The 15,281-nt window shown below is 35.3% G+C and overlaps 1 protein-coding gene across 2 annotated transcripts in view; it reads right to left on the reverse strand.

Moving 5' to 3' along the window:
• Positions 1 to 12,434: 12,434 nt before the first annotated feature.
• Positions 12,435 to 15,281, reverse strand: part of LOC117331283 (inter-alpha-trypsin inhibitor heavy chain H3-like) — a 37,235-nt gene continuing 34,388 nt past the window's right edge. For both annotated transcript variants that reach the window (XM_033889894.1, XM_033889893.1), the window contains one exon: positions 12,435 to 13,821. The gene's annotated coding sequence lies outside the window, so the exon portion shown is untranslated. The remainder of the gene's footprint in view (positions 13,822 to 15,281) is intronic.

The following is a 15,281-nucleotide window of genomic DNA, read 5'->3' on the forward strand; positions in this document are numbered from 1 at the left end:
CAGTGAATGACGACAGAAGTAACCAGTGAATGCCGACAGAAGTTTCCAGTAAATGACGACAGAAGTTTCCAGTGAATGACGACAGAAGTAACCAGTGAATGACGACAGAAGTAACCAGTGAATGACGACAGAAGTAACCAGTGAATGACGACAGAAGTAACCAGTGAATGACGGCAGAAGTAACCAGTGAATGACGACAGACGTAACCAGTGAATGCCGACAGAAGTAACCAGTGAATGACGACAGAAGTAACCAGTGAATGACGACAGAAGTAACCAGTGAATGACGACAGAAGTTTCCAGTGAATGACGACAGAAGTAACCAGTGAATGACGACAGAAGTAACCAGTGAATGACCGACAGAAGTAACCAGTGAATGACGACAGAAGTAACCAGTGAATGACGACAGAAGTAACCAGTGAATGACGACAGAAGTAACCAGTGAATGACGACAGAAGTTTCCAGTGAATGACGACAGAAGTAACCAGTGAATGACGACAGAAGTAACCAGTGAATGACGACAGAAGTAACCAGTGAATGACGACAGAAGTAACCAGTGAATGACGACAGAAGTTACCAGTGAATGACGACAGAAGTTTCCAGTGAATGACGACAGAAGTAACCAGTGAATGACGACAGAAGTAATCAGTGAATGACGACAGAAGTAACCAGTGAATGACGACAGAAGTAACCAGTGAATGACGACAGAAGTAACCAGTGAATGACGACAATGGTAAAGTTAATGGTCCCTTACTGATCAGTGTTGTATTTAAATATGTTAAAGAGGGACATGTTGTTAATAGATGATACACCAGATGCTTCTGTGTGGCCTGTATATGACCCAGATTTGTATGACGGGTATCGACAATGACCATTAAGCTGAATCTAGCTCCGGAATGCTTCTTCAAAGATCTCTATGTAGATGTGTATATCATTCCACAATGTCTAGTCGATTTTGAGTTATATAATGTGAAGACCTGTAATACGTCAAACACAGAAAAACAAACGTTAAATCTTATATTTGCACAACTGAAAATCCACGCATGGGTATAAATAACAACTGTTTAATCACTGCAGTCCATTTACATTGTTGGATATACCCGTAGATAACTGTACAACACCACGCTTCACAGCCCAGTGCGATATATCGGAAGCTTAAGTGTAGCTTAGTACAATCAACCGTGGGTCTCCGACGATGAGGAATTGGACGATGTGTGGTTACATTTCAGTATCTTATTTTACAGAAATATGGAATGCTAACAGGAAGAACACGCGACGCTGAACAGGAAAAGATAAATTGACACAGAAATTCACAATTGTCATTAGAGTTTTTAATCGGAGCAGATCTGAAAGCTTTATACCCATTGACTTTCGACCCGAAACAATGCAATTAGAAAAAAAACTTGCCCCATGATAGAACCAACCGATGAGGAAATTCGCCTTGCCCCATGATATATCCAGGCGATGAAGAAATTCCCCTTGCCTCATGATATATCCAGGCGATGAAGAAATTCCCCTTGCCTCATGATATATCCAGGCGATGAGGAAATTCCCCTTGCCTCATGATATATCCAGGCGATGAGGAAATTTGCCTTGCCCAACGATAGAACCAACCGATAGAGAATTTCGCCTTGCCCCATGATAGATCCAGGCGATAGAGAATTTCGCCTTGGCCCATGATAGAACCAACCGATAGAGAATTTCGCCTTGCCAAATGATAGAAACAGGTGATGGAGAATTCCGCCTTGCCTCATGATAGAACCGACTGATGAGGAAATTTGCCTTGCCCCATGATAGAACCAGGCGAAGAGGAAATTCGCCGTGCCCCATGATAGAACCAGGCGAAGAGGAAATTACCCTTGTCCATGGAGGTGATAGTCATGTGGATTAAACTGATCAGGTCAGGAGTAAGTCTTATGTTAGACATATCTTATGGTCGACATACCTTATGGTTGACATATCTTATGTTTGACATGTCTTATGGTTGACATATCTTATGTTTGACATATCTTATGGTTGACATGTCTAATGGTTGACATATCTTATGTTTGACATGTCTTATGGTTGACATATCTCATGGTTGACATATCTTATGGATGACATATATTAGTGACAACATATCTTATGGTTGCACAACATAAGATTAGTTACAGTTATTACAAATGCAAGATACCTTTGTGAATCAGTCTCCCTCAAACCACACGAATTATATACCATTCTATAATCAGCTAATTAGCTGTGAATCATTGTAAATAGTATAAATATGATTTTAGATTAACTTAAAAGCTAATTCGAGATGTCTCAAACCCCGATATATGATAACCTGATATGGACATCTGTAGATTTCTGGGTCACTAGGGCACTGTCCTCCTAGTTACAGACAGCGTGTGTTAGCTGCATGTTACTGCACTCTTTTGATTGACAGCTTATTTCTGCCAAATCGGTTATCTCGCTGTGGAGAATATCAGGCTAATCGTCTGTGCGGATACACCTATCAAACAGACAGGCTATGACCTACGTCGACCTCGGCACTGTATGACGAATACAATAGTTTTTGGAGGTCATTCAAGACGTCGGCATGGTCTGGTAAACAACTGGAGACAGAAATTTTACATTTTATGTCATTAATTGTGAAATTGCACTAGTATCTTTTATGTTTATCTTTAATACTAACCATGCTCGTTTCAATTTCAATTTCAACATATTTTATTGACATAAGATGTAATTTTGTCAATAGGATTAGACATCAGGCATTGCCTATATTAGTCCTCTCCTTATATAATAGGTGGCAAACAAACATAAACATATATACACACATGAATTAAGATTAACAATGGTGCAACAAAAGGGGAGGCAACTCCTCAATGTGAAGACAAAGGTTTATTATACAAAAATGAGGTGAAACTCTAAGATGATTTTGGATGTTATTTTTTGATTGCTGAGTGCATCTATTTGGTCAAATTGAATTTATTCCCCCAACAGATACATGCCTTAAAGTCCATTTGTGTAACACAATAGCCATCCACTGTTAGGGATCAAAACCCAATTTCACCAAATAGATACATATTTTTAGGGTGGGTTACACCAACTTGATCTTATAGATTAATATTTATGAGAACTTTACTAATAGGAGTTGCTTCTATTTAATATATAAATATAATAATACATACATAACATAATTGTAAGTGAATTGATGTAAATAAGATTTAGTACGGCTGCCCATAGCCTGTTGTATCATGGTGGTCATCTTAGGGTTAAGATATTATGTTTCATACTGAAGAATAAATGGTTCAAAGTATATGTGAATTTCATGTAAAAATAGATAAGAATAAAAAAAAGATTTAGAGTCTCTTTGACTGTACTATAAAGTTTGATACATGTACAAGTATATCTTTATTCTGGTTGTCATTGCAGCTGACACAACCATTTGTAAGGAATTCAACACACATGTGGTTGTGATATTGATGTATTAATTGTTGTTCAAGAGATGGCGGAGATTCTGATAATTATTACATTCAGTAAAATAATGAGTTACAGTTTCAAAAGACTGGTTGCAATCACACGATCATAATTAAGATTACTTGCCTTATTTCGTAATTGACAAAGAACAATATTTATGTAACGACTACCGAGATATTTAAATACATCAGTTGTATCAGATTTGTTATACAAGTTTGTGTTTAATGATTTTTTGAACTGTGCTGTAGAGTTGATATTTATGAGTTGAGGGGCTAGTCTATTCATTTCGTTTAACATAGATGGAAAAAGGAAAAAAACTTTCAAAATAATTCACTGTTCGGCACAGGAGGGGGGGGGGGGGGGGGGGGGGGGGGGGGGGGGGGCAAATAATCTGTTTGTACGAAGAGCATAACGATCAAACGTTTCATCATGAATATATGGTTCTATAATTTCTCTTAAATAATCTGGGGGTTTCGTTATTCATTATCTTGTACATTAAAATAAGTTTATGTTTATTTCTTCTATTACTCAATGTTTCCCATCCTTGTTCATTATAAAGTTTATCATGTGAAGTACCTTTTCGCAGGCCTGTAATTAATCGTCCTGCATACAGTTGGATTGATTCTAATAGAGTTTTTTGGGCTTTTGAACAGTTATCCCAAACAACATCTGCATACTCAATGATTGGTCTTATATAGGCAGTATAAATAGTATTTAAAGATTTCCTATCTATTTTATTTTTCAGTAGTCTTAATATGTTAATCCTTTTAAATGCGCTCCACGCTCGTTTGATGATGAAGAGAAGAGCCCAGTGTCTGATTATATTTTGTAAAGTCCAAGGTACCATTTGGTATTTAACATGGACCTATTCTTAGTTTAGTCCAAGGTACCATTTAGTATTTACCATGGACCTATTCTTAGTTTAGTCCAAGGTATCATTTAGTATTTACCATGGACCTATTCTTAGTTTAGTCCAAGGTACCATTTAGTATTTACCATGGACCTATTCTTAGTTTAGTCCAAGGTACCATTTAGTATTTGCCATGGACCTATTCTTAGTTTAGTCCAAGGTATCATTTAGTATTTACCATGGACCTATTCTTAGTAATAATATCCCGCTCCAATGATATACATTTGTATAAATGACATCCAGAAATCTCTTGAGTAACGACATAATACTAGTACTTCAATCCTCTTTTTACTACAGAATGGTACCGGTGTGTGATAATATAACAACTCATTCTTATAACTGTAAGTTTAAAATACTTCTTCATCAATACATCATACTGTGTGCTCAACGTTCACTGTATTTTTGTTGTGACCATCTTCAGAATGTTGTTCTCAATTGGTATTGAATGTGCTGATATATTGTATGTCTTTTGAAGAATCCGTCCAAATAGTGTCACTGACGTTACAGGTAGATATGATTGTAGAATCCGTCCAAATAGTGACACTGACGTTACAGGTAGATATGATTGAAGAATCCGTCCAAATAGTGTCACTGACGTTACAGGTAGATATGATTGTAGAATCCGTCCAAATAGTGACACTGACGTCACAGGTAGATATGATTACATTACTCATCTATTACACTTAACCAGATAACACATCTAAAAATCATTTGGTGACATGACATACAGAAAGGTTTAGGTATACAATTTATATCATTAACTTATCATACCCATGGTTTGTAATAATACCCATGATAATTAAGTTAGCCCGCACGCATCACGTGACAGGGATATAAAACATCATATATCCCTCTGGCGAGGGAAATGAAATTTCATATATATACTCATGTTCTGTTGAGTGGAGTTGTCTCCCTTCCAATTGTTTATAACTTTTCGTGCAGTCAAAAGACGCAGAAACAGATAAATGTCTGCGAAACAAAAGCGCTCAAAACAGGAAAATATAAACCAATGTACTGCTCAAATGTTTCTAGGAGTTTCTAAAGGAAACTGGCCATAATACGTTGACTTGGAATCGAATTGTTGATTCGAACCACAGGGTTTGTAATTGTTATAAAATGATATTTTATATCTTGATTTTATGTGTATCATCATTTATTAATTTTTCTCAGTATGATATACAATTTACGGTCCTTGTGGCAGGGTAATATTGCGGTTAAAACCGTCATATTACCCTGCAACCAGGACACGAATTGCATTTAATTTTTTTTTTAGGAAAATGTGTTATGTTGGATGCTTGTTTTCATATGTATATAATTATGTTTTTGTTTTGCTCTTTTTGCACAGAATGCTGCTCTTTTATTCTTTTTTTCTTCTTTTAATACTTCTATGAAAATTAAATTAACCCATTGGTTGGAAATGGAAACTCGCCACCTAGCGAAAGTCCTTTTTCATCAATGAAATTCCTGTTTTCTACAAGTTGTACTGTTTACGCACTGTGACCGGTTCACTGTCTTTCAATTTTGTAAAAAAAAAACAAACAAAAAACGATCGGAAACATAGCTTAATATTTTGGACACATTTCATAGAAAAGAAAAATGAAATGAGGCAGTAACAGGTTAAGCATGATAAAATCCATATTAAATTGTTGCACATGTTGAACTGCGGACTAAACTGGGCTTATGTCATGAAACAAAACTTCGTCTGCTTACATTTATGAGGTATGCGTAAACAAAATACCTGGCAAGTATTGAATCTACTGACACATTAAATGTGTACGTCATCCCCGTTATTGTTCATCACTGGTCATGACGCACGATGTAAACAAAGGACTTGTCATGTAGATATGCTGCTCTACATTGTACGTGCGGGACTCCGGTTATTTCATCACTGACTTCTCATTTATCGGTGAATTTTCATCCTCTTGATTGCTGTGTCGTCCTCGTTTTATATCTGAATATTTTTGTCTTGAAAGTGACGAGACCCCTTGATGAAATTTCCCGAGACTGAAAGTGGCGCTAATCAGCTGTCAGTGACGTCACGTACGTCACACAAGCGGCCAAAGATAGGGATATTTGAATGTAGTGATTCGTCAAAAAATAGTCACCTATTAAATTATTGAATTGGTTTTTGTTTTTCTGTTGTAATCAGGAACTTAATAGTAATCATGAAGGGGGAAAATGTTTGCAAACTGCCTGAATCCGCGTCGTCTTCTCCATCCACAACCCTTGAACATGAACTTTATCGACCAGGAAGTCGTTACGTCAGGTCGAGCCGGAAGTTAACACGACAACACTTGGCTTTATTACGGTAAATATTACTTTGCCAACATAACACAGAACAGTTGACATGACATGATACATGTATTCTCCGTTTATATGTCTAGCATTGTATTGTTTCCCGATATGAGATTCTATCGTTTACTTAACAATATCTTATCACCTTTCCTGAATATGATTCAAAAAGGATTAGCGACTGATATACAGCGTGGCTTTAAAAAGCTTAAACGTGCAAAAACTAGGCCAAATATGGTAACACTTTCTTCAAATCCCCATTAATTTCTCTTCTATAAAATTTTGATACGCTAGGTTAATGCATTTCTTTCAATACGACGATGCACCAAATATCAACCACATATCTGAAATATTGGCACGTATTGTGTTGTATGCTTAGGTTGTCGATAACATATATACGTATCTTTTTTCAGTTTCATCACGAAGAACCGCCGAGGTGGATATGCGGTCCAATTGACATTACAGTTTTGGCTGTGAGTAAATGATTTAATCATATTATCTTTACAAACCTTTTAAAAAATACAAACAAATGCGAGTACTATTTTAATACACATAATATAAAATGACATTGTTTGCATTTACTAATTTACTAATTAGATCAATATTCAATATTTGTTGGAAAAATAACTTCAGCTTTATAAAGATATTTTACTTGATATCGTAACGACATCATACAGGACAGGATGTAAGCCTTGGTAAACAACAACAGTAGCTCAAATAAAGCTCCCCGAATAGACAACTTCTCTCTCCAGGTAACAAACATCATTGTCCGAGTAATTGTGTGTAATCCAGGTAATGTAACCAGGTGTTTGTTAGTAATTACAATTATAGACGTGATATGAGATAAATACGTACATTCTGTTAATGTTAAACGTACCACCGGTAATTTTATCCGATTACGTCTTCAATGAGCGAAGTTATCAACATTTAGAAGCACAAGCATATAAAATTTGCAATGTAAGATATTTTTCTTACACATGGCTGCAACAATTTCATAAACAGGTTTCTGGCAAAGAACATAAATTGCAAAACTGACATGAAAATATTTTTATGTTTATTCTCATGACACTTTTACATGTGTTTACATGGTTGAAGTAGGCTATGGGGATAGGCGGTCCTTTGTTGTATTTGTAAAGATATACTCCTTAGTTCGACCGTATAACATGTATATCCAATATAGCAACACATGTAGTACTTCATAAATAGAATCAAAGTACAAAATATATATTATGCAGATGCAATTACCATTTAAAATTATGTATTGACATACGTATACATCTATGGATATCAACAATACCATGTGTAGCGGCAACATCAAACAGTAATGCTTTGGTTATGCAATCATATCACGAAAACAAAACGGAAATGTAAGTATAAATACACATGACGTCAATCCTTTTACATCCTAACACACCATCAATACACGTGATGTCATTACTTTTATATCCAAACACACCATCAATAAACGTGACTTCATTACTTTTATATTCTAACACACCATCAATACACGTGACTTCATTACTTTTATATCCTAACAGACCATCAATACACGTGACGTCATTACCTTTTATATTCTAACAGACCATCAATACACGTGACTTCATTACTTTATATCCTACCAGACCATCAATACACGTGACGTCATTACCTTTATATTCTAACAGACCATCAATACACGTGACTTCATTACTTTTATATCCTAACACACCATCAATACACGTGACGTCATTATCTTTATATTCTAACAGACCATCAATACACGTGACTTCATTACTTTTATCACCTAACAGACCATCAATACACGTGACTTCATTACTTTTATATCCTAACACACCATCAATACACGTGACGTCATTACTTTTAATCCTAACACACCATCAATACACGTGACTTCATTACTTTTATATCCTAACAGACCATCAATACACGTGACTTCATTACTTTATATCCTAACAGACCATCAATATACGTGACTTCATTACTTATATATCCTAACAGATCATCAATACACGTGACGTCATTACTTTTATATCCTAACACACCATCAATACACGTGACTTCATTCCTTTTATATCCTAACAGACCATCAATACACGTGACGTCATTCCTTTTATATCCTAACAGACCATCAATACACGTGACGTCATTACTTTTATATCCTAACACACCATCAATACACGTGACTTCATTACTTTTATATCCTAACACACCATCAATACACGTGACTTCATTACTTTTATATCCTAACAGACCATCAATACACGTGACTTCATTACTTTTATATCCTAACACACCATCAATACACGTGACGTCATTACTTTTATATCCTAACACACCATCAATACACGTGACGTCATTACTTTTATATCCTAACAGACTATCAATACACGTGACGTCATTACCTTTTATATTCTAACAGACCATCAATACACGTGACTTCATTACTTTTATATCCTAACACACCATCAATACACGTGACGTCATTACCTTTATATTCTAACAGACCATCAATACACGTGACTTCATTACTTTTATATCTTAACAGACCATCAATACACGTGACGTCATTACTTTTATATCCTAACACACCATCAATACACGTGACGTCATTACTTTTATATCCTAACAGACCATCAATACACGTGACTTCATTACTTTTATATCCTAACAGACCATCAATATACGTGACGTCATTACTTATATATCCTAACAGACCATCATTACACGTGACGTCATTACGTTTATATCCTAACAGACCATCATTACACGTGACTTCATTACTTTTATATCTTAACAGACCATCAATACACGTGACGTCATTACTTTTATATCCTAACACACCATCAATACACGTGACTTCATTACTTTTATATCCTAACAGACCATCAATACACGTGACGTCATTACTTTTATATCCTAACAGACCATCAATATACGTGACGTCATTACTTATATATCCTAACAGACCATCATTACACGTGGCGTCATTACGTTTATATCCTAACAGACCATCATTACACGTGACGTTATTACGTTTATTTAAGCAATAAACTGCCTAGATGCGGCAGACCTACTGGTATAACTACCACATGTGTCACAGACAAACTGAATGGTGCGCGCTAGCGCACCATGATTGTTTGTCTGTGACACATGTGGCAGTTATACCAGTAGGTCTGCCGCATCTAGGCAGTTTATCGCTTATATTTACGTTATATTAATGAATCGCAAAAATAAATTCAGAATTTATTAAAATCTCATGTCAATGTGACTTTACAATGTATGGCGGCCATCTTTGTTTACATTTTTTGCAAGTGAGATATTCATACGCCCTCAGGACAACTTCAGTTATACTCTCATAGATGAAGCTGCTTTTGGTAGGGATTTACTAGTAATATATAAGGGCATTGCCACACCAAATGTAAATATATCCTAACAGCCTCATTTTGAACATTTGCAAACTACATGTACAGTGTACGTCCGTTCCACAGTCGATGCCACGACCATATTGGATCGATTTTCTCATCTTTAAATCATTGTCACACGAAAAAGAACTCGCATTGGTATTTAAGTATTCTAAACCAAGGTACGTTACTGAAGTTTGTGTGAAGTCGATATTTCATTCGGATCGAACTTAAATAATATTCAAAGTCGATCGTACCTCAACAACCCTTGCTACTTTTCGAGAGTTACACCTTATTGATGTAGTTTGAGAAGTGGCTGGTTTTAGAGTTACATCTTATTGATGTAGTTTGAGAGGTGGCTGGTTTTAGAGTTACACCTTATTGATGTAGTTGGAGAAGTGGCTGGTTTTAGAGTTACATCTTATTGATGTAGTTTGAGAGGTGGCTGGTTTTAGAGTTACACCTTATTGATGTAGTTTGAGAAGTGGCTGGTTTTAGAGTTACATCTTATTGATGTAGTTTGAGAGGTGGCTGGTTTTAGAGTTACACCTTATTGATGTAGTTTGAGAAGTGGCTGGTTTTAGAGTTACATCTTATTGATGTAGTGTGAGAGGTGGCTGGTTTTAGAGATACACCTTATTGATGTAGTTTGAGAAGTGGCTGGTTTTAGAGTTACACCTTATTGATATAGTTTGAGAGGTGGCTGGTTTTGTTTTGTTTTTGTTTTTACTTTTTATACTAACCAGAAGCAAATGCCCGTAATAACAACATCTCGATTCCGCTGTTGTTATCAATTAAATCATTATATCTTTTAAACTGATATCAGTACAAATATGCCCATCGCCGTGTTTTTATTGAATTATTATATCCTAGACGTCATATTAGTATGAACATTCAGATTGTGTTTTTTTCACAATATTAAAGGCATTATACATCTTTTTCGTTGAGGCCTCGACAGTGATGTTTAAGACATCATACATCGGTTTCATTGAGGTCTCGTCAGTGTTAATAGTGACATAATAAAGCTATATGATTAAGGTCTCGACAGTGATTTTAAACACATCATACAGCCATTTTTTTGCGATATATCGACAATGATGGAAAACATACCATACAGCTGTTTGGTTGTGGTATCGGCAGTGATGTTGACATCATACAGCTGTTTCGTTGAGGCCTCGACAGTGAAGTTAAAGACATCATACAGCTGTTTCGTTGAGGCCTCGTCAGGAGTTTAAAGGTATAGTGATGTTAAAGACATCACACAGCTGTTTCGTTGGGGCCTCGTCAGTGATGTTAAAGACATCATACAGCTGTTTCGTTGAGGCCTCGTCAGTGATGTTAAAGACATCATACAGCTGGTTCGTTGTGGTCTCGATAGTGATATTAAAGACATCATACAGCTGTTTCGTTGTGTTCTCCACATTGATGTTAAATACATCATACAGCTGTTTCGTTGTGGTAGGGATAGTGATGTTAAAGACATCATACAGCTGTTTCGTTGTGATATCGATAGTGATGTTAAAGACATAATACAGCTGTTTCGTTGAGGTCTCGACAGTGATGTTAAAGACGTCATACAGCTGGTTCGTTGAGGTCTCGACAGTGATGTCAAAGACATCATACAGCTGTTTCGTTGTGATATCGATAGTGATGTTAAAGACATCATACAGCTGGTTCGTTGAGGTCTCGACAGTGATGTCAAAGACATCATACAGCTGTTTCGTTGTGATATCGATAGTGATGTTAAAGAACTCATACAGCTGTTTCGTTGAGGCCTCGACAGTGATGTTAAAGACATCACACAGCTGTTTCGTTGTGATATCGATAGTGATGTTAAAGACATCATACAGCTGTTTCGTTGAGGTCTCGACAGTGATGTTAAAGAACTCATACAGCTGGTTCGTTGAGGTCTCGACAGTGATGTTAAAGACATCATACAGTTTTTTCGTTGTGGTCGGGACAGTAATGTTAAAGAACTCATACAGCTGTTTCGTTGTGGCCTCGACACTGATGTTAAAGACATGACACAGCTGTTTCGTTGAGGCCTCGACAGTGATGTTAAAGACATCATACAGCTGTTTCGTTGAGGTCTCGACAGTGATGTTAAAGACATCATACAGCTGTTTCGTTGTGGTATCGACAGTGATGTTAAAGACATCACACAGCTGTTTCGTTGATGTCTCGACAGTGAAGTTAAAGACATCATACAGCTGTTTTGTGTAAGTCAAGTCAGCGATAATAATAGCCTTAAGTGTTGAAACAAATGAATATACCTAGGAGGAGACTGAAATAGGTATATCATAGGAAAACCTTCCTGTTACCTTAACCAATGTGAATTACTATTAGTATTTGTATGGTGAAAAGAAAAACATGTTTAGAATTGATGTTGATCTTTATTCTTAAAATTGTAGAAGTCAAATACATTATAAAAGTTAAAATTAATGACATAACTAGATAATTAAAACCATAGAAAATAACTATTACGACATATCTTTTATTTCAATATTCTGTACTACACTCGTTTGATTTAGTTCATCTATTTGAGCGATAATAGGCGATATTGAATGTGTCAAGGGTATACAATGTATAACCATACACATAATTAGTCAAACAAGGGCCAACAAATACAACAATACTGGCCTGTCTAACAAGTTTCGCCTCTGAAAAATTGCACATATTAATCATATTGAACGAGTTATGTCCAGTGGGAGGCTTTAATTACACGACATCAAACAATACAGTTATGTATTATGATGAGTAAAATAGGGTTAGAGTTAGGGTTAAAATCCGCTGTCTAAACCCGATTCGACCGAAGTAAAAATAATATAAATAACACAATTATAGCTAAAATTTGCCAGTTAAAAAATAGAATCTGCAGGCAGAAAACAAAAGCTCAACAAATCGACGAACCTTTATCATATTGTAAGTGAAATTAGTGAAAATATGAAATATTGTTGTAAATAATGTGTGCGACAAACATGCTTATATAATGAATTACCAAAGTTGATATGTTCAACAAAATCGTTTTCTGGAAACGTGACATTTTGCAAGGTATATTAATGAGAACTTTATAGATTGTAGAATTTAGTTAATTATATTGAATTGGAAAGAGTGCCAAATGAAATAATAGGCAATACAAATGAAATTGTACATTTTAATTAGTAACACCCTAATAAATGACTCTCCCTCCCTTGCAATAAAAAAAACTGATAAGAAGAGACCTTTATATGATTAATATGGGAATGAAATTGCTTACAAGGGAAACGAGACCCGTCGGGTCATTGGGTATGTTTTACAAACATATATTGATGGAAAACATATAAAAATAAAAGGTATGAAATGAGTTGAATATGTAAAACAGACATTACATTAATTCACACATTTACAAATACATGTGATGTTTTGTTGTTGTTGCAAACAGTCAGGGAGACTTATATAGATTTGGACTCACCTATGTATGGATAGACTGTTAGCATGCAAATAAAACCTTGTCACAAACTTCTTATACAAATTGTTTAGATTAAAGACAAATATGAAGTATTTTGTATTCAATAAGTTCGCTGTGATTGTTCATTTAATTTTCACACTAAAAAGTCTTAAATGTTCAACAGTAGGTTTGTTTTAGTTACCCAGCACTGCATGGGTTTGCTGAATTTGACACGTGTCTTCAGCCTCAACATGGATCCTCCCTTCTCTACATTCAAAATCAGCTTTGTTTTAGATTTAGATTTAGATCGCACTTTCCCTCGTACCGGGATCACTGAAAACAGATAAAACAGTTATGAATTATGAAAATGTTTCATGATGAAATTTTGATATCGTAATATCAGCAATTAAACTTGGATACAATATTACTTTATTCATATGTATGTATCATATTACTAGCAATTTCATGATTATATATGATTTATCATATTACTAGCAATTTCATGATTATGTATCATTCTATTAATTATATTAGTAAATTCATATATCTATATATCAGATATCTATTCATATTTATATATTATGATATTTCTAGTATTCATATTTATACATGATAATATTTTCATTTATCATTTGATATTACCATTATCCATACTTGAGACCTGCTGCTCTTTTGAAATTATGAACAGGCGGTTAGCCCTGTTTTAATGTTTGAAAAATAATAATGATTGTTTGGTAAGGACATCATATCAAATACATTTTGTCACATCTGTACTGTATATTTAGTTGTAGCATGTCTCACTAATATGTATGACCTGCGACTATCATATTAACTAACTACTCCTGTATAATGCAAATCAATGTTATTTCATTAATATTATATTATTGATAAAATAATATTTACACCATATCACTATATTTGTAACGAAAGTCCCTTATTCCATACATATTCCACCGTGTTTCGATATATCGTACATACCCAGGGATCCCTCCATATTTCGATATATAATACATACCAAGGGATCCCTCCATATTTCGATATATAATACATACCAAGGGATCCCTTCATATTTCGATATATAATAGATACCAAGGGATCCCTCCATATTTCGATATATAATACATACCCAGGGATCCCTCCATATTTCGATATATAATACATACCAGGGGATCCCTCCATATTTCGATATCTAATGAATACTTAGGGATTCCTCCATATTTCGATATATAATAAATACTTAGGGATCCCTCCATATTTCGATATATTATACATACCTAGGGATCCCTCCATATTTCGATATATAATACATACCAAGGGGTCCGTCCATATTTCGATATATAATGCATACCTAGGGATCCCTCCATATTTCGATATATAATACATACCCAGGGATCCCTCCATATTTCGATATATAATACATACCTAGGGATCCCTCCATATTTCGATATATAATATATACCAAGGGGTCCCTCCATATTTCGATATTTAATACATACCAAGGGATCCCTCCATATTCCGATATATAATACATACCCAGGGATCCCTCCATATTTCGATATTTAATACATACCAAGGGATCCCTCCATATTTCGATATATAATACATACCCAGGGATCCCTCCATATTTCGATATATTATACATACCCAGGGATCCCCCCATATTTTTATATATAATACATACCCAGGGATCCCTCCATATTTTGATATTTAATACATACCAAGGGATCCCTCCATATTTCGATATATAATACATACCCAGGGATCCCTCCATATTTCGATATATAATACATACC

This window comes from Pecten maximus, chromosome 7, assembly GCF_902652985.1.
Source record: "Pecten maximus chromosome 7, xPecMax1.1, whole genome shotgun sequence".
In the NCBI taxonomy this organism is placed as follows: domain Eukaryota; kingdom Metazoa; phylum Mollusca; class Bivalvia; order Pectinida; family Pectinidae; genus Pecten; species Pecten maximus.